This window comes from Balaenoptera acutorostrata, unplaced genomic scaffold (assembly GCF_949987535.1).
Source record: "Balaenoptera acutorostrata unplaced genomic scaffold, mBalAcu1.1 scaffold_1085, whole genome shotgun sequence".
NCBI lineage: Eukaryota > Metazoa > Chordata > Mammalia > Artiodactyla > Balaenopteridae > Balaenoptera > Balaenoptera acutorostrata.
In genome coordinates this window covers 16,127-36,506 of record NW_026646787.1, presented here as the reverse complement: position 1 = coordinate 36,506, position 20,380 = coordinate 16,127, and positions in this window count along the sequence as shown.

The following is a 20,380-nucleotide window of genomic DNA, read 5'->3' as shown; positions in this document are numbered from 1 at the left end:
TATACATCAGGTGTCACACAGGTGTTTAAAGGCAGTTGTGAGATATTAGAAAGCAAAAATTCTTACTCATATGTCTATGTCATCCCAGACATTATGTGCCTGCTAATGGCAGTACACTGCACTACCTATGAAAAAATATATTTCATATTTTTTAACCTAAATCTGACTGTGCCTCTAGTCATAACTCCTGATCTGTAGAAAATACAGGGAACAGAGAAACATTACTCTACATCACAGAGATGATATGAGCAGAATCCAGACTACAGGAAACTACAGGACAAATGACCTAGTACCGTCAGTAAATTATTGCCAGAATGAAATGGAGGATGAACCTATAGATTAAAAAGAGATTTAAGAGACTTAACCAGTTGTAATATATGGATCTTTTTCCAGTTGTAATATATGGATCTTTTTTAGATCCTGATTTGACTAAACTGTAAAATAAATACATTTTGAGACAATCTGGATAATTTGAAACTTGACTTGATATTTGATATTAGTTGGAATAATAGTATTGTGGTTATGTTGAAAATAAGAGTCCTTATCTTTAAGCGATATATTCTCAACTATTTACAGTTGAAATGATGTCTGGAATTTGCTTCAGAATAATAAGTCTGGATGTTAATTGTGTTGGAGATATTGATGAAACAAGATTGGCCTTGACTTGATAATTGTTGAAGCTGGGTGATGGTTAAATGATGGTTCATTATATATGTTTCTCTCCACGTTTGTATATTTGACATTTTCCATAATAAAAAGTTAACAAAAAGTTATCAGAATTCTTATTAAAGCTAATATTTGAGGCATTGAGAAGAAGAAAAATTTTAGATTGTTTAGTAAATGTTGGCTCTGGGGTGCCATTTCTGGCCCAAGAGGTCAAATGCCCAAAAAGAGAGGGGCAACATACCCTGGAATAGTTACTGTTTCCCTTGCTACAGACCATTGTTAGGAGTTTTATTCTCAATTTGGCCCATGGAAATAGGAAGAGTTAAATTTTTATTTATGTCTGTTGGAAAATGGGAATGGATCCTCATGTTCTCTTTTTTTTTTTTAACATCTTTATTGGAGTATAATTGCTTTACAATGGTGTGTTACTTTCTGCTTTATAACAAAGTGAATCAGTTATACATATACATATGTTCCCCTATCTCTTCCCTCTTGCATCTCCCTCCCTCCCACCCTCCCTATCCCACCCCTCTAGGTGGTCACAAAGCACCGAACTGATCTCCCTGTGCTATGCGGCTGCTTCCCACTAGCTATCTATTTTACGTTTGGTAGTGTATATATGTCAATGCCACTCTCTTACCCTGTCACATCTTACCCTTCCCCCTCTCCATATCTTCAAGTCCATTCTCTAGTAAGTCTGTGTCTTTATTCCCATCTTGCCACTAGGTTCTTCATGACCTTTTTTTTTTTCCTTAGATTCCATATATATGTGTTAGCATACTGTATTTGTTTTTCTCTTTCTGACTTACTTCACTCTGTATGACAGACTCTAACTCCATCCACCTCACTACAAATAACTCAATTTCGTTTCTTTTTATGGCTGAGTAATATTCCATTAGCAAGATTTTTGACAACACTTAAGTCCAGTTCATATCAATGTGAAAATCAAAGGGATGAAGTCTCCAGGGAGCAAATTTATGGAATTATAAAAATCCACAAAATGCTTTTTTTGAATAGTTTTTTAGAAGAATAATGGCTGTAGAATGTGTTAGTTACACATTCATTAATTTTAAAGTTATACTTGAAGGTAGGCGACACAGGAAAGTAAGTAGTTAACATTCTTGACTGCAGTGAACGATTTTGTGTTTCACAGACTGCAGATATTCCTTCAGTTTTGAATGTGCTTAGAATTCTGTAAAGGCTAAAACCTTCTAGGTCAGAGTTAATGAAGCTGTACTGAAATCAACAAACATAGGGTCTGTCCTGACTTATTTTGTGGGTCAAGGAGCAGCAGGCAGAAAGTGAGAACAACATTGGAGGTCCCTTCCAGGGAAGATAAACACCTTCATAAGTGTGAAGGGACTTCCCTGGTGGCACGGTGGTTAAGAATCCGCCTGCCAATGCAGGGGACACGGGTTTGAGCCCTGGTCCAGGAAGATCCCACATGCCGCGGAGCAACTAAGCCCGTGCGGCGCAACTACTGAGCATGTGCTCTAGAGCCCGTGAGCCACAACTGCTGAGCCTGTGTGCCACAACTACTGAAGCCTGTGCGCCTAGAGCCCATGCTCCATGACAAGAGAAGCCACTGCAATAAGAAGCCCAGGCACCGCAATGAAGAGTAGCCCCCCCTCACTGCAACCAAAGAAAGACTGCACACAGCAACAAAGACCCAATACAGCCAAAAATAAATAAAATAAATAAATTCATAAGTGTGAAGGGCTATGAAGATGAAGCTGCCCATTCTACTCCTTACTGTCCTCTAGGTTGTGTTCCAATCACAAGAGCAAGCAGTTCCCCCAGAAACAACTGTTTCCTGGAAGAGAGGAGATGAAAGGTTTACCTCAGAGCCCTTTACTGCTCACAGCTGGGCAGAGCTTTCACTTTCAAGGTTCCCCTGTTAGAAGGAACAGAAAAATTACAAAAAGTTTTTCATTCATCTTTTCCTGGAAGTTTTTTCCTAACTTGAGTTTACTCTGATTTTAGCAGATTTTTTTAATTTGGAGGCAAACAGAGCTAGGGGAATAGAATGGTAGGTGATGGTTGTAATTACAACAAATAGTGGTTTAGAGTCCAACAGGCCATGGTTCAAAGTTGGCCTATCTGCTAGCTGTGTGGCCTCTGCCAAGTTACTTTACCTGCCTAATCTTCAGTTTTCTCATCTGAAAAATGGGGACAATCATAGCCCTTGCCTTTGTAAACAGCACTGCTTCTGAAAAACCCTTCTTGATCTCCTGGGGTGAGGTATACTCTGATGTTCCCAGGTACCCCATTGCTTTGTTATTTGATAGTTCTTATCAAAATTATACTTATTAGCCTGCATGTCTCTACCTTCTAAACTCTGAGGTCTCCTGGCTCTGTGACCCAGACTAGGTTGTCTCTGTGTCCCCAGAGTCTGGCACAGAGCCTGGAACATGGTGCCCCACAGGTCCTCCTAACATTTTTATTATATAAATGATTGTCATACGTCCTACATGTCAAAAATATATTGCTGTTTTTTTACCAGGTATCTGTTTACTGGAAATGTGAAAAACACCATAAGACTGTGGTTTGTACTCCAATTTCTCTTTATTGGGAAAAATATTTTGTCTATAAATGATGCTTCCATTTTTCAGAATCTTCCCGTACCAATTATTCGTAACTTCTTAGCTTCATAAAGTACTATGGGATATTCGCTCAGGTGGTGAACTGGCCCCACAGCTGCATTTGATAATTTACTGAAGGCTTCCCAAATACAAATGATTGAAAGAAATAGTAAGCCCTCAGTATTTATTAAGATTAAGAACTGTTGAATGAATACAAGTATGCTAATTATTTTATTTTATGGGTGAAAGATATAACTAACAGTCAGGATTATATGGTAACAAATTCACACATACCAGACAAGCCAAGGCCAAGACCTGACTGATTGGACTGGTAAAGATACAATGAGCTACTTTTAGATGTAGACAGTTTGTTACTTAAATATACAGTGCAGAGAAAAATGAGCCAAAGGTGCCAGCTCCCCAGGCCCTTGCCCCACATTCCCTAAAAGACAACAAAGAAACAAAGGGGGCTGTGTGATGGTAATGCAAGTTTTGGGATACTCCATTACCGAACAGCCACATCTAGACTGCAGCTGAGTGCTTTTATGTTCTGCAGGTCTGTTCTAAGGGGCACAGGACAGAAAGCCCCATACCTCATCAGAAACTGGTATGTGATGAGAAACTGCCTCATGGCAGACTCCTAGAGGAGATGTGTGGGAGATGGCCTTGTAGCGGCTCCTTACAGCATTCCATCTCCTCATGTTCTGGGAGGTCATGAGGCATTTAACCAAGACTCAGATTAGCTGCAGTTCAAGCCTATGTGGAGACATGCAAGGGTGTCAGGCCACCATGGAGGAGCCATTCCCCTACAACTCCACTTTCCCTTCACATGTCCAGCTAGGAAGTCTTTCTGTAAACAGAGGCCACCAGTCGTGGGCACTCTAAAGACACAATGGACCTCCGTCCAAAATTTGGTTCAGATGTCAAGACTGATGATACTACTAACACACCAAGAGGATATTCAAAGATTTATTACTCACAAAAAAAGGCTTTATGGAGAGAGCAGGACAGGCTTCCAAAGCTGGTTTGAAAATGTCTTGAGAGAACAGGAAAGGAGACTGACTTGGATTTTTATTGCAGTTAGAGGGTGAGGATGAAGTGAGCGTTGTAATGCACAGCCACACACATTTCTGGAGACGAGTGAATCCAAAATCTGCAATGTGGGCTGGCAGCTGAGAAATGAAGGAGAGCCAGTGGTGCAGTTTTTGTCCAAAGGCTGGCAATCTGGAGACCCAGAAGAGCTGATGGTACATTATGAAGTCTGAAGGTCGCCTGCTGGAGAATTCCCTCTTGCTTGGGGGAGGTTGTTCTTCTTGTTCTATTCAGGCTTCAACTGAGTAGATGAGGCCCACGTACATCATGGAGGGCAATCTATTTACACAGAGTTCACTGAGTTAAGTGTTAATATCATCCAAAACACCCTCCAAGTTGACACGTAAAATTAACCATCACAAATCTACCCCCAGCCCGGTCAACTCGGCATTTGTACACATCTCCTAAAGTCATACTTACTCTCCAAATGAAGACAGTAACAAGGTCATCTTTCCACCTAACATGATACAAGGATCCTGCGTACACCAAAAATGCACTAAGTCCTTCCCCAGCAGAGAAGGTAAAGTCCTTGAGTCAAGTTTACTCTTCTTCTTGATATCCCGTAACTAAAATACTATGATGCAAAGTTAATAACAATACTTAAATACTATGATATAAAGTGAATCCATCTTATGTTACATGATAAGGGGTTAACAGAGGGAAGGAAAGAAAGGTATTATACACACACAAACATACACATAAACATATAACAAAAAAGGAGGAAATACTCAGGACAGTTACAGTCCTCATTTTTGTAACAGGTCATGTGGTCACAGCTGGTATTCATAAATACCTTCTTCCTCTGTTCCATAATCCCTTTGCCTTCAACAAGCACCACAAGTGGTTGTGGTTCTTTACCTGGGGTAGTGACCCAAACCTTCATTCTCGAAGGGTCTGGGCCAATACTAATCCTGCCTGGATTGGGTTGTTGTAGCTTTCCATTTACTTGAATCACGGGACATACAATACCAAGAGATACTCTAGGGCATCTCCTGTATTGCAGACATGCTCTTCCTTACCTCTGTTATAGAATAGCAGCCCAATTTCCCCTTGGTAGTCAAGATCAATTACCCCGGCCAGCACAGTAACTCTCTTCTTTGCCTACTGATTCAGAGGCATAAGGAGCCCAAAATGGACAGGTTGCAGTCTTAACTTCTAGTTCAATGGAATCATTGTTGTGTCTGCTGGAGGAACTAAGACCTCTAGGCCAGCAGAGCATAATATGAGAACAGGAAGCAAAAATTTTGCTAATGGGTCACTAGAGGTGCCATTTCCACCCCTTGATTCCTGGACCCATAAATCCTGGCTATGGGAAAAGCAGCACCATATGTTAGATGTTGACTGAGAGCACATACAGCCTCCTGGAGGAGCTTGCCCAGCCCTACAAGGTATTATCACCTGCAAGGTGTTACTCACTGTAACTGGGTCCTCTAAGGGCCATTCCATATTCCAAAGCTGGTCATTCCAAAGCAGGCCAGCTGCTTTAAGATGGTGGAGACCATGGTAAACCAGTGAATTCCATGAGTGTGGGCTCACTGCTGCACTTCATTTGCGATGGAGTGAGTTCCTTGATCAGAAGCAATGCTATATAGAATACCATGATGGTGGAAAGACATTCTGTAAGTCCATGGATAGTGGTTTTAGCAGAAGCACTAAGTGCAGGGAAGGCAAACCCTCATCCAGAGTAAGTGTCTATTCCAGTAAGGACAAAATGCTTCCCCTTCCGTGATGGGAGTGGTCCAATGTAACCAACCTGCCACCAGGTGGCTGGCTGATCACCCCGGGGAATGGTGCTGTAGAGAGGGCTTAGTGTTGGTCTCTGCTGCTGGCAGATGGGTTATTTGTTGGTGGCCATAGCGAGGTCAGCTTTAATGAATGGAAGTTCATGTTGCGGAGCCTGTGCACAACCTCCATTGCTGCCACCTTGGCCACTTTGTTCATGAGCCCATTGGGCGATGAGATGGGTGGCTCGGGAAAGAGGCTGACTGGTGTCCACAAAATGGGTCATCCTATCCACTTGATTATTAAAATCCTCCTCTGTTAAGGTCATGCTTTAGTGAGCATTCACATGGGATACAAATATCTTCATGGTTTTTGCCCATTCAGAGAGGTCTATCCACATACCTCTTACCAAAATTTCCTTGTCACCAATTTTCCAATCATGTTCCTTCTAAGTGCCTGACCATGCAGCCAAACCATTGGCCACAGCCCATGAATCGATATGTAATCACATGTGTGGCCATTTCTTCTTCCAAGCAAAGTGAACAACCAGGAGCACTGCCCAAAGTTCTGCCCACTGGGAGGAATCTCCTTCACCACTGTCCTTCAGGGATGTCCCAGAGAGGGGCTGTAGTGCTGTAACTGTCCTCTTTAGGGTGGTGTCTGCATGTTGTACAGAACCATCTATAAATCAGGCCCGAGACTTTTCTTCCTCTGTCAACTGATCGTAGGGAACTCCCCATGAGGCCATAGGTGCAGTCTGGGGCAGAGAATGTAGCGTAGGAGGACTGGGGACTGTGGACATTTGTGCCTTCAGGACCTGCCCAGGCCCGATCATGTATTATATGTACTAATTCCATTTGATGATGGAGTGTTGCTGTGCATGCCCAACTTGGCTTGGTGGGTCATTTCCACCGTGAAGGTGACTTGGTGGCCATAGTTAAGCACTCAGTCTCTCCTAAGGCCTGGCAGCAAGCCAACAACTGTTTCTCAAAAAGAGAGTAGTTATCTGTGGATGACGGCAGGGCTTTACTCCAAACTCCTAAGAGCCTGTGCTGTAATTCACCTAGAGGAGCCTGCCCAAAGCTCCAAACAGCATCCCTATCTGTCACTGACATTTCAAGCACTATTGAATCTGCTGGATGATATGGCTTAAATGGCAGAGCAGCCTGGACCTGTTGCAGAGCCTTCTCTGGTTCTGGGCCCCACTCAAAACTAGTACCTTTTATGTGTCATTCAGAAAATGGCCCAGAGTAACACACCCAAATGAGGAATATGTTGCCTCCAAAATCCCAAGAGGCCCAAGAGGCATTGTGCCTCTTTTTGGTTGTAGGAGGGCGGGATACAACATCTTATCCTTCACCTTAGAAGGGATATCTCAACATGCACCACCCCACTGGACCCCTAGAAATTTCACTGATGTAAAATGACCTTTAATTTTTGTCAGATTTATTTCCCACTTCACGGCACGTAAATGTCTTATCGATAAGTCTAGAGTAGTTGCTACTTCTTGCTCACTAGATCTAATCAGCACAATGTCATCAACATAATGGACCAGTGTGATATCTCGTGGAAGAGAAAGGCAAACAAGATCACAGCTGACTAAATTATGACATACAGCTGAAGAGCTGATATAGGCCTGTGAAGGTGTACCTGTGAAGGTAGGACAGTGAAGGTGTATTGCTGCCCTTTCCAGCTGAAAGCAAACTGCTTCTGGTGAAACTTATTGACAGGCATGGAGAAAAAGGCATTTGCCAGATCAATAGCTGTGTACCAGGTACCAAGGGATGTGTTAATTTGCTCAAACAGTGAAACCACATCTGGTACAATAGCTACTATTGGAGTCACCACCTGATTAAGCTTATGACAATTGACTGTCATTCTCCAAGATCCATACATCTTTAGCACAGGCCAAATAGGCAAGGCAAATAGGAATGTGATGGGAATCACCACCCCTGCATCCTTCAAGTCACTGATGGTGGCACTAATCTCTGCAATCCCTCAGTAATGCAGTACCGCCTTTAGTTTACTATTTTCCTAGGTAGAGGCAGTTCTAGTGGCTTCCACTTGGCTGTTCTCACCATATTAGCCCTCACACCACCGGTCAGGGAACCAATGTGGGGATTCTGCCAACTGCTGAGTACAGTTGATTCTTGAACAACACAGGTTTGAACTGTAGGATCCACTTACACATGGATTTTTTAAAATAAATATACGAAAATATACATTTAGAACATTGTGTGCAAGGCTTGTATTGAAGTATTGAAGTGGATAGCCTATCCTTATATACGCATAAGGTGAGTGCTATTTAATATAAAATTAATAAAGTGTTAGTTTTCTTGCTGTTTTATAACTTTGCTTTCAAAGAATTTCATTATTGTACGATATTCCTCTCCCTTTCGTGATTGGAGAAACTGCGAATCAGCCTATTATCACAAGTGGTTTTTAAAAAAATTTATTTATATTTTATTTTATTTTTATTTTTGGCTGCGTTGGGTCTTCGTTGCTGCGCAGGGGCTTTCTCTAGTTGTGGCAAGCGGGGGCTACTCTTCGATGCGGTGTGCGGGCCTCTCATTGTGGTGGCTTCTCTTGTTGTGGAGCACAAGCTCTAGGCGTGCGGGCTTCAGTAGTTGTGGCACACAGGCTCAGTAGCTGTGGCTCGCGGGCTCTAGAGCGCAGGCTCAGTAGTTGTGGCGCACGGGCTTAGTTGCTCCGTGGCATGTGGGATCTTTCCGGACCAGGGCTCGAACCCGCATCCCCTGCATTGGCAGGCGGATTCCCAACCTCTGCGCCACCAGGAAAGTCCGGGGTGGTTTTTTTTTAATATGACAATGTTTCCAATACTGTACTATGAACATAACTGAAATACTGAATGCCATAAAAATTTTATAACCATTCATTAGTGTATAGGCTAGGCTACCATAAAGCAATCATATTGCTGCTTCTTCATTATCAATGCATGAATCATTATACCTGTAAATAAATATGAATTCCTTTTTCACGTTTTGTTTTCATTTTTGATGTCTAGTGTTAGTAATACATATAACATCTACAGTGTTACAGTGTTTTGTATCATATAAGACAATATTAATGTAGGTACTGACAGACAGATGATTCATCTTGTAAACAGACGACATAAACTTAAGTATTGACAAATACAGTGCAGTACCGTAAATGTATTTTCTCTTCCTTATGATTTTCTTAACAACATTTTCTTTTCTCTAGCCTACTTTATTGTAAGAATACAGTATATAATACATATAACATACAAAATTGTGTTAATCGACTGTTTATTTTATTGGTAAGGCTCTTGGTCAACAGTAAGCTCTTAGTAGTTAAGTTCTGGGGGAGTCCAAAGTTATACATGGATTTTCAACTGTGCGGTGAGTTGGCACCTCTAACCCCTGCATTGTTCAAGGATCAACTGTGTATCTATTCTAATTATTCATTTTGGAACTGGGAAAGTAACCACAGTATGGGTTTGGGGGCCCACTGAACCCACTGTGAGACACACCTGCACTAAAATTCCATTTATCATCTGACCTCCATAAGCTCCTACTCTGACTGGTGGACCACAGTGGCATTTCGAGTCTCCTGGAAACAGTGTCAGTTCAGGGCCAGTGTCCAGTAGTTCCTGAAAGGTCCGATTATTTTCTTTTCTCCAATGTACAGTTACCCAGTTAAAAGACTATAGATCTCTTTGGGGAAGGCTGGGAAAAAGATTAACTATAAATTTTTGGTAGTGTACCAGGGTCCTTCCTCAAGGAGTTCCAGTCTCCCCTTCATTCAGGGGTTTCTAGGCCTGTAAACTGGGAATTGATTGAAGGACCACAACTCTGTTTTTATGATTCAGACCAGACTTTTGTTCACTTGGCCTAGAACTTTTCTGCTTATACAAATCAAGTAAGAATTTGGTAGACTTCCTATTTCACTGGTAGGAACACAATGATCAACTAGCCAATGCCATAGGTCTGCATGAGTCAGACTATTCTGATTACTGCTTTGACTCTGTTGTCCATTACAGCAACCACACCTACTTTGCCTTTGGTGGATGAGTGGCACCACTTGGCCCCTGACACCCATGGATCCAATTACTCCCATTGCATTTAGGTTTTCCAATGCAGTGACCGCAGTTCCTACTGTGATGTGTGGCCTAAAAAGAAAGTGCATTCACAGAGCTCTTCAGGGATACTGGGGCTGTCCTCACAAACTTATTTCTCACAGTATTGGTAAAAGGTATGGCTTCAGGACCCTCCCCAGTTTAGGTGAGTAGGTCATAAATGATTCTAACATTCCAATCTCCCTAAACATTTGAATCCCTTCCTCTACATTAAACCAAGGCAGGTCCAGCATTTCCAGTTCACTCACTGTGGGCCACCTTTGGTCCATGTTTCAGCCAACAAACCAAACTAGAGCCCTTTCTAACTCCCTGAGATGCAACATTAAAAGCAGAATCTCTGCTTAGTGGACCCATATCAATAAATTTAGCCTAACACAACTATATGTTCCTTCTACCGTTATTGCATATTCCATGGATATTTTTAGTATCTATTCCTACATATGTTCCCCAGATTTCTGTCTGCATAACTTAGAAAACTCAAGTAGTTCTTTTGGAGTGTAGCACACCTCCTCATGGGTCACACTTTGTACCAGACCTTTAGGGGCCTGCTGGGACTTGTGTCTAGTTATAGGTCTAGAAGCAAAGAGCATTAGTGGGAGTGAGTCTTGAGGAGAATCAACATTGTCTTATATGACAGTTTCCTCCAGGGAGGCCATTATAGTTTCCTCAGGCTTTTGCCAGATAATGCCAGGGATTATCAGTTCTCTCTTTACTCCTGGAAATAGAGTCATTAGGGCTTTTAAGTCTAATCGGATTAGAGAGCCAATTCCAAAACCCCAGAACTAACTCAGAAGATTCATGCTTAAGGTTTTGTTCTTCTAGAACCACTCTTTACCAAAATCTGTGTGTACCATATATATATGGTAGGAGATTTATTAAAGGAATTGGCTCACAAGGTTATAGAAGCCAGTGGGGCCATGAAGTTTTGCCAATTTTGCATTTCAGCAGTTGTTAAAGTTAATTCAGTACTTATGTTGTAGAAGCACAAAAGCCAGTCAGTGCCCCTTTATCTTTTTCTTGTATGAATTCACTTAGTAAATGTTGAATTTCCAATTGGGTCAGATTCTGGACCTTTGTTTCAGTTGTTTTTTCTTCCTCCTATATCCACTTTTCATTTCTTCTTCTTCTCTCTCTTTCTCTCTCTCTGCATATACTATCTATTTATAACTTTCTTTTATCAGAGAGCCTCAAAATTGTATTATCAGGGTTAGGCAATATTTGCTTTTTAAGGTTTAAGGACCCTGAGCTTAAGTTGGGTTTATATTAATATCTTGGTATGTTACAGGAGTGTCACTGGTGTTTTTCCATATTATCCTCAGGATCAGGATCTTTTTTGGTGACACATAGGCAGCAGCAGAAGCAAAAGCATTTTGTAGCATCCTAGTGATCCATCTGCCTTTAGGGTTGTGGACCTCAAAAATTGAATTCTTCCAACAGCAACTGCTCCTCAAATAGTGACTGTTCTTCCTCCACACAGGTGACCACTTGACCAATCCATATATTGCATATATTGCTCATGCTATAGTCTTTCCCCTGAGTGCTTTATAGAAGGGGAACCAATGCCTGATTGAGATATACAACTAACTGGTCACAGGGTAAAAGTCATTCCCCTGAACCTAGTGTCAGTGACAGCTTATTCTGCATTTGAGACACACCATTCATTCTAAGACACCTGGGTCATAGATGGGTCTGGACCACAGCTATTTTAAAGAGGGCATCAATTCCATAAATTCATTCCCTAAATACCAATTACTTATCAAAACTTTCAACTTACGTTGGTTAAATCTATAACAGAAACTTGGTAGAACTTAACAAATGCAACACAAACAAGGACAACTCAAAAGACAAGCCAGCCAGTAAGTAGCATCTAAAATTGTACACTTTCCATCAGGCAGCAGAGCCAGTTAGCAAGCCAAGACAAGACAAAACATCTTGTAGACTATGCTGCTCACATTGGCAATAGTTGGGCCCACTCTGAAGACACAGGATGGACCCCCACCCCAAATTACGTTCAGAAGATGCCACATACACACCAAGAGAGTATTCAAAGGTTTATTATTCACATAATGAAGATTTTGAAGGAGAGGTGGGTGGGCTTCCCAGCCAGGTCTGAAAATGTCTTAAGAGAGCAAAATAAGAAGACTGGCTACGAGGTTTTACTGTGGTTAGGGGGTAGGGCCAGGGTGACCAGGGACTTGCATATTTTGAAATTCCCATCAGCATCAATGGAGGGTGCACTCAGGTTTCTTATCAGCTTGCCCAAATGTGCATAGATGAAAAAGAGGGTCAGCAGTCAACTACTTTAAAAAAATGGAGTCAGACTCTTTATTACACCACCCAATCAGAAATCTCAATTAACTGTACTGATAGGGGCTTGTACCAGGTCTGTTCTGTTTGACTTAGGCAACATTGGGCAAGAGTGACCACAACTATAACTCCTAGTAAGATGATTGGACCCATCTAGAGAGAAGAGACCTCAGCCAGCTGCAGTCAAGCCAGTGAAATATGTAAAAGCATAGAAAAGAGTCCAACAATAACAGCATAAGGATAAAAAGAATCATATCAGTGTCCAGAATGTTAATCTTGTTCTTTGTTTCAAGTGAAGGCTGTTCTTTGTGGAGTCAGTGGGTATTGGGAGGTTTCTGACAGTTCTTAGATTAAGATTCTTTCTTGGTCAGAAGTTAAGTTATAAGTGATGGCAGCAGTCTGTGTTAAACTGACCAGATGCACTGTGAATAAGAACTAAGAGAGAGAGAGAAATTAATGTCCTCTTCCCCACCCTTGACCACCCAGGGTCAAAGATTTTCTCTCCTCACCAGCCAGGGTTGTTATTCTCTTTCCACAGCCACATGATTGGTGTGTCTGGTTCCTGCAGCAATCACTTCACCATTTTTTCCAATCCCCCCAATGTCTTACCCGAACCATATCCCCGACATCATACCTATGTGGTTCAGAAATTTCTTTATATTTTTTGTATCATCTGAGATTATCTCCCACCTATTAGAGGTTATCACCTCATATTTATGATTATTATTATCAATATCCACAATTGCCAAAATTCAGTAGGCATAGCCAGGCAGCCAAAGAAGCATCAGGTTAGAGTCTCCCACCTCCACATCTTCTTCCTTCTTCCAAATTCTAGTAGCCTGATTTCCCAGGAGTAGGTATAGTGGTGAAAATGATAGAGTGAGAAGAGTGAATTATGTGGTTTGGATTTTCTTACAGCCAGTCTGGGCCTCCTCCTCCCCTCCCCAACCTCATAATTAAGCATTTTATTTAATGGGAGGTACCCTTCTGAGGAATTACCATATTTAGAGCCCAAACTGCCTATCTTAAGTGTGTCTTCCACTGGGAGCTGAGGAGCCTTGGTTATCCAGTTATCTTTTTCACCTTTTCTTTTTAGAGTTCATTTTATCTTTCAATTTACCTACTGCCTGGGCATGATATCGGGCATAAAAGGTACATAGGATGTCTATATAGCTGCCCACTGTTTTGAGGGGGGTTGTTTACTTATTTTTGCTGTGAAGACAGTACCAATGTCTAATCACATGTTTAGAGAACCAAAACATGTATCAGAGTCCATCTAAGAGGCATTGAATAGTATGGTTCCCTCTTGCTAAGTGGATGGGGATGGCAATGCCATACTCTGAAAAAAGTGTCTATGAAGTCAATGCCCAGTGGTATTCTCAAGAGGAGGGTATTGGGGCTATATAGTCTATTTGCCAGGACTGGCGAGGTTTAGTACCTCTGGATATGTGCTCCAAAGCTCCCTTTGCCACGCAACTGTGTAGCTGGCAAACTGGGCACATTTACCAGGCTTCTTGGCCTCATGTTCTGGAAACACTAGGCTTTGCTTTTTGGACCTAGCCCTGAATTGTGGATGAATTACCATACCCTGTGCGATGCTATATCCAGATGCATGCTGTATCCAGGTGTCCTTTTATGGGTACTGTAGATTTGGTCAGTGTAATGATTAATCTCATGTGTCACCTTGACTGGATCACAGGATGCCCAGATATTTGGCTAAATATTATTTCTGAGTATGTGTGTTGGTATTTCTGAATGAGATTAACATTGGAATTGGTAGACTGAGTAAATCAGATTGCCTTCTTCAATGTGGGTGGGCATCATCCAATCTGTTGAGGGCCTGAGTAGAAAAAAGAAAAGCGGAAGAAAGGAGAATTTGTCCGCTCTCTGCCTTACTAGTTTAGATAGGACATCAGTCTTCTCCTGCCCTCAGACTAAGACTTGCAGCATTAGCTCCACCTGGTTCTCAGGTCTTCAGAGCTTTCCTGGGTCTCCTGCTTATAGATGGCAGATTGAGGGACTTCTCAGCCTCCATAATCACTTCAGCCAATTCCTCTTAATTAAGTAATTAATATCCTATTAGTTCTGTTTCTCGGGAGAACCCTGACTAATAAAGATTTTGGTACTGAAAGTGGTTGTAGAGGAATAGATAGTAAGAATGAGTTTTCTGAATTGGCCCAGAATTTCTGGAACTGGCTCTCTATACTTATTAAATTTAAAGATACTAATGACTATTTCTAGTAGTAAAGAGAACACTGATAGAACATGGTATGATATGGCAATACAGATATGTAAAATATCTGTATTGTATGTTCCTAATCCACCACTTACAAGAAGCAAGAGGCTGGGTGACTATCTATACTATACTTTTGAACATTTTTGGAAAATTAGTGAATATAGTGAGGTTGGCTGGTTGCTCCTAATGTCATTGGACAAAGCAGTGCAAGAAAAGGATGGGCTCAGGGAATTCAAATTCCCAACTCCAGAACCACATAAATTATCTGAAAGCTTCTATGTGTGCCGAGAAGGAGACCCTAATCTCCTGCTGTTGCAGCACTGAGATTGCTGAAAATCAAACATAGAATCTCATCCAGTAATTAGCTGAATTGCAACATGAACTCCCAGCATCACAGGGTGTCTACCGTTAAAGTGAGGGCATTGATTAGGAAAGAATGGGATTTTTTTAAACATCTTTATTGAAGTATAATTGCCTTACAATGGTGTATTAGCTTCTGCTTTGTAACAAAGTGAATCAGTTATACATATACAATATGTTCCCATTTCTCTTCCCTCTTGCATCTCCCTCCCTCCCACCCTCCCCATCCCACCCCTCTAGGTGGTCACAAAGCACCGAGCTGATCTCCCTGTGCTATGCGGCTGCTTCCCACTAGTTATCTATTTTACATTTGGTAGTGTATATATGTCCATGACACTCTCTTACCCTGTCACATCTCACCCCACCCCCTCCCCATATCCTCAAGTCCATTCTCTAGTAGGTCTGTGTCTTTATTCCCATCTTGCCACTAGGTTCTTCATGGCCTTTTTATTTTTCTCCTTAGATTCCGTATATATGTGTTAGCATACTGTATTTGTTTTTCTCTTTCTGACTTACTTCACTCTGTATGACAGACTCTAAATCCATCCACCTCATTACAAATACCTCCATTTCATTTCTTTTGATGGCTGAGTAATATTCCATTGTATATATGTGCCACATCTTCTTTATCCATTCATCTGTCGATGGACATTTAGGTTGCTTCCATGTCCTGGCTATTGTAAATAGAGCTGCAATGAACATTTTGGTACATGACTCTTTTTGACCTATGGTTTTCTCAGGGTATATGCCCAGTAGTGGGATTGCTGGGTCGTATGGTAGTTCTATTTGCAGTTTTTTAAGGGACCTCCATACTGTTCTCCATAGTGGCTGTATCAATTTACATTCCCACCAACAGTGCAAGAGTGTTCCCTTTTCTCCACACCCTCTCCAGCATTTATTGTTTCTGGATTTTTTGATGATGGCCATTCTGACCGGTGTGAGATGATATCTCATTGTAGTTTTGATTTGCATTTCTCTAATGATTAATGATGTTGAGCAAGAATGGGATTTTATAAGTTGGGATGGGAACATGTGGGAAGACCTTGATGAAATCGGGGATGTGCAGTCCCTAAATTCTGATGTCTGCTTTGTCAATGAAAGCAGCCTCCCCATCTGCAGTAGAAGCGGCCTCCCCACCCCTAGTGGTAACAGCTTTCCCACTGCCAGTGTTAGCAGCTCTTCCACCCCATCTGAGGAGATTAACGCTGCACTGCCTGAGGAAACTGTAATGTCTTCACTCTAGGCAGTTGCCATGCAAGACAAAGATGATTTTCCTCAAGACCCACCCCAGCACCCCTCTTTGATTCTACATCTATAACTAGGCTCAATTCTCAGCAGGCCCCTAAAGGTGAGGTACAAAGTGTGACCCATAAACAGGTGCGCTACACTCCAAAAGAATTGAAGTGCTATTGGAGTTACCACCTGGTTAATCTTACAATAATCCATTGTCATTCTCCATGACCATCTATCTTTGCATAGGCCAAATAGGTGAAAATGTGTACACACACACACACACACACACACACACACACACACACATGCAGGGGTTGTGGGTCTTGTACACTTTGCTGCCATGTAGTGTTTGTCTCTACAGAGGCTGAGAGTCGTCCTACTGCCAGGCACCACACTGACAGCCTGTTGGCTTTTGCCCATGAGTCAGTGAACATATAACACAGTACATTTTGGGCAGTGGTTTCCAGGGAAAACACCATGGAAATTCACTTTTGAACAGTGTTCCCTTTTCCATGCACAGTTTTTTTTTTTTTTTTTTTTTTTTTTTTTTTTTAGATTTTTATTTTTTATTGATTAATTGATTGATTGATTGATTGATTGCTATGTTGGGTCTTCGTTTCTGTGCTAGGGCTTTCTCTATTTGTGGCAAGCGGGGGCCACTCTTCATCACGGTGCGCGGGCCTCTCACTATCGTGGCCTCTCCTGTTGCAGAGCACAGGCTCCAGACACGCAGGCTCAGTAATTGTGGCTCACAGGCCCAGCCGCTCCGCGGCATGTGGGATCTTCCCAGACCAGGGCTCGAACCCGTGTCCCCTGCATTAGCAGGCAGATTCTCAACCACTGCGCCACCAGGGAAGCCCCATGCACAGTTTTAGTACACAGTTTTCTTTGGGGCTACACAGCAGCAGTGGCCCATTATACCCTACTGGCCTTGAACATAGCTGATCCATCGGTGAATCTGGCCCAGGTATCCTCAGGAACCTCAAGAGTACTAAAGCCCCCGAGAAGCTCAAGGTGCTGGCACAGAGCCCCATATCTGAGACAGCCTCATCTTGAGGGTGACCAGCCACTTTTTCATGTAACCGTGAGACTCCATAATGCCTAGCTTGCTTTTTCTCTGAATATACCACTTCCACTTAGTAATGGATGCTTATTGGGCAATATCCACTTTGTTGGTGTTCTCATATCTGACCCATCTCAATATCAGGGTTTAACAACACTACTGTTTCTTTGTTAGTCTCTCAGAGTCTATGAACACACCAGAACAAGCCAGTAATAGTCTCTCAAATGGGGTATAGCAGGTGGCCACCTGCTACCTGGGTGAGGAGGGGATGCCAAACTCCAGGGAGTACTGTTGCCTAGTGGCCAGATCTTTTTGTCACAAGCTCCAGTGTGCATAATTGTCAGTTACTGACACCTGTTGCTGAAAGGGCTCCTTAGAGCTGATTAGCCCAAGTGGAAGTCTATACAGCTTGCTGGATAGTTTCTTTAGCCTGTTGTTGGTCAAGGCCACATTTAAAGATGGCTACTTTTGAGTGATCTTATGTAATGGGCTGAACAGGATCCTCATATGAGGTATGCTGTACCTCAAATACCAAACAAGTCTATCAAATGTTGTGCCTCTTGATGGAGACCTTCAAGATGGCAGAGGAGTAAGACGTGGAGATCCCCTTCCTCCCCACAGATACATCAGAAATACATCTACATGTGGAACAACTCCTACAGAACACCTACTGAACGCTGGCAGAAGACCTCAGACCTCCCAAAAGGCGAGCAACTCCCCCACGTACCTGGGTGGGGCAAAAGATAAAAGAAAAAACAGAGACAAAAGAATAGGGACGGGACCTGCACCTCTGGCAAGGAGCTGTGAAGGAGGAAAAGTTTCCACACACTAGGAAGCCCCTTCACTTGTGGAGACGGGGGGTGGCGGTGGGGAAGCTTCGGAGCCATGGAGGAGAGTGCAGCAACAGGAGTGCAGAGGGCAAAGCGGAGACATTCCTGCACAAAGGATCGGTGCTGACCAGCACTCACCAGCCTGAGAGGCTTGTCTGCTCACCTGCTGGAGCAGGTGGGGGCTGGGAGCTGAGGCTTGGGCTTTGGAGGTCGGATCCCAGGGAGAGGGCAGGGGTTGGCTCTGTGAAGACAGCCTGAAGGGGGCTAGTGTGTCATAGCTAGCCAAGAGAGAGTCAGGGAAAAATTCTGGAACTGCCTAAGAGGCAAGAGACCATTGTTTCTGGGTGCGTGAAAAGAGGGGATTTCTGCTCTGTGCACCCACAGAAGGCAGAGTGCCGCTTAAGTGAGCTCCAGAGATGGGCGTGAGCCATGGCTATCAGCTTGGACTCCAGAGCTGGGCATGAAACGCTAACACTACCACCACTGCCACCAAGAATCCTGTGTGCAAGCACAGGTCACTACCCACACCCCCCGGGGGGGCCTATGTAGCACACCACTGCCAGGGTCCCGAGATCCAGGGACAACTTCCCCAGGAGAACACACAGCGCACCTCAGGCTGGTGCAATGTCCTGCCGGTGCAGGCTCGCCCCACATTCCAATTATGACTACCATACCCCTCCCTCTCCCCGGCCTGAGAGAGCCCTAATCAGCCACTGCTTTAACCTGCTCCTGTCTGGTCGGAGAACACACGCCTGAGGACAGCATACATGCAGAGGCGGGGCCAAAACCAAAGCTGAACCTCAGGAGCTGTGCAAACAAAGAAGGGAAAGGGAAATATCTCCGTGTAGCCTCAGGAGCAGTGGATTAAATTCCCACAATCAACTGGATGAACCCTGCATCTGTGGACTACCTGAATAGACAACGAATGTTCCCAAAATTGAGGTAGTGGACTTTGGGAGCAACTGTAGACTTGGGGTTTGCTTTCTGCATCTGATTTGTTTCTGGTCTTATGTTTATCTTAGCTTAGTTTTTAGAGCTTGTTGTCATTGGTAGATTTGTTTATTGACTTGGTTGCTCTCTTCCATTTTTTTAATATATATATATTTTTTCCCTTTTCCTCTTTCTGTGAATGTGTATGTGTATGCATCTTTGTGTGATTTTGTCTGTAGAGCTTTGCTTTTACCATTTGTCCTAGGGTTCTGTCTGCCCGTTTTTTGTTGTTGTTGTTGTTTTTTAGTATAGTTTTTAGCACTTGTTATCATGGGTGGACTTGTTTTTTGGTTTGGTTGCTCTCTTCATTCTTTCATTTTTTTATTACTTTTTACTTTTTAATTTTAATAATATTGTTTTTTAGTTTCTATTTTAATTATTTTATTTTACTTTATTTTATTTTTTTCTTTCTTTCTTTCTCTTTTTTGCTCCCTTGTATTCTGAGCTGAATGGCTGACAGGGTCTTGGTGCTCTGCCTAGGTGTCAGGCCTGAGCCTCTGAGGTGGGGGAGCTAAGTTCAGGACACTGGACCACCAGAGACCTCCCGGCCCCATGTAAGATCAAACGGCAAAAGCTCTCCCAGAGATCTCCATCTAAACACTAAGCACCCAGCTCCACTCAACGACCAGCAAGCTACAGTGCTGGACATGCTATGCCAAACAACTAGCAAGACAGGAACACAACCCCACCCACTAGCAGAAAGGCTGCCTAAAATCATAAGGTCTAATAGGTGTGAAGTGGTGTCTCACTGTTGTTAATTTGCAATTCTCTAATGACAAAAGATGCTGAGCATTTTTTCATATGCTTATTTGCCATCTGTATTTTTTCTTTGGTAAGGTATCTGTTCTGATCTCTTGACCGTTTTTAATTGGGATGCTTGTTTTTTTATTGAGTTTGAATAGTTCTCTGTATATTTTGGATACCAGTCTTTTATCAGATGTTTGTTTTGCAAACATTTTCTCCCAGTCTGTGGCTTTTTTTCATGCTCTTAACAGTGTTTATCACAAAGCATAAGTTTTAATTTTAATGAGTTCTAACTTACCATGTTTTTCTTTTCATGGGTTGTGTTTTTGATGTTTTATCTAAAAAGTCATCACCAAACCCCCAAGTTCACCTAGATTTTCTCCTGTGTTATCTTCTAGAAGTCATATTGTTTTGCACTTTACGTTCAGATCTATGATC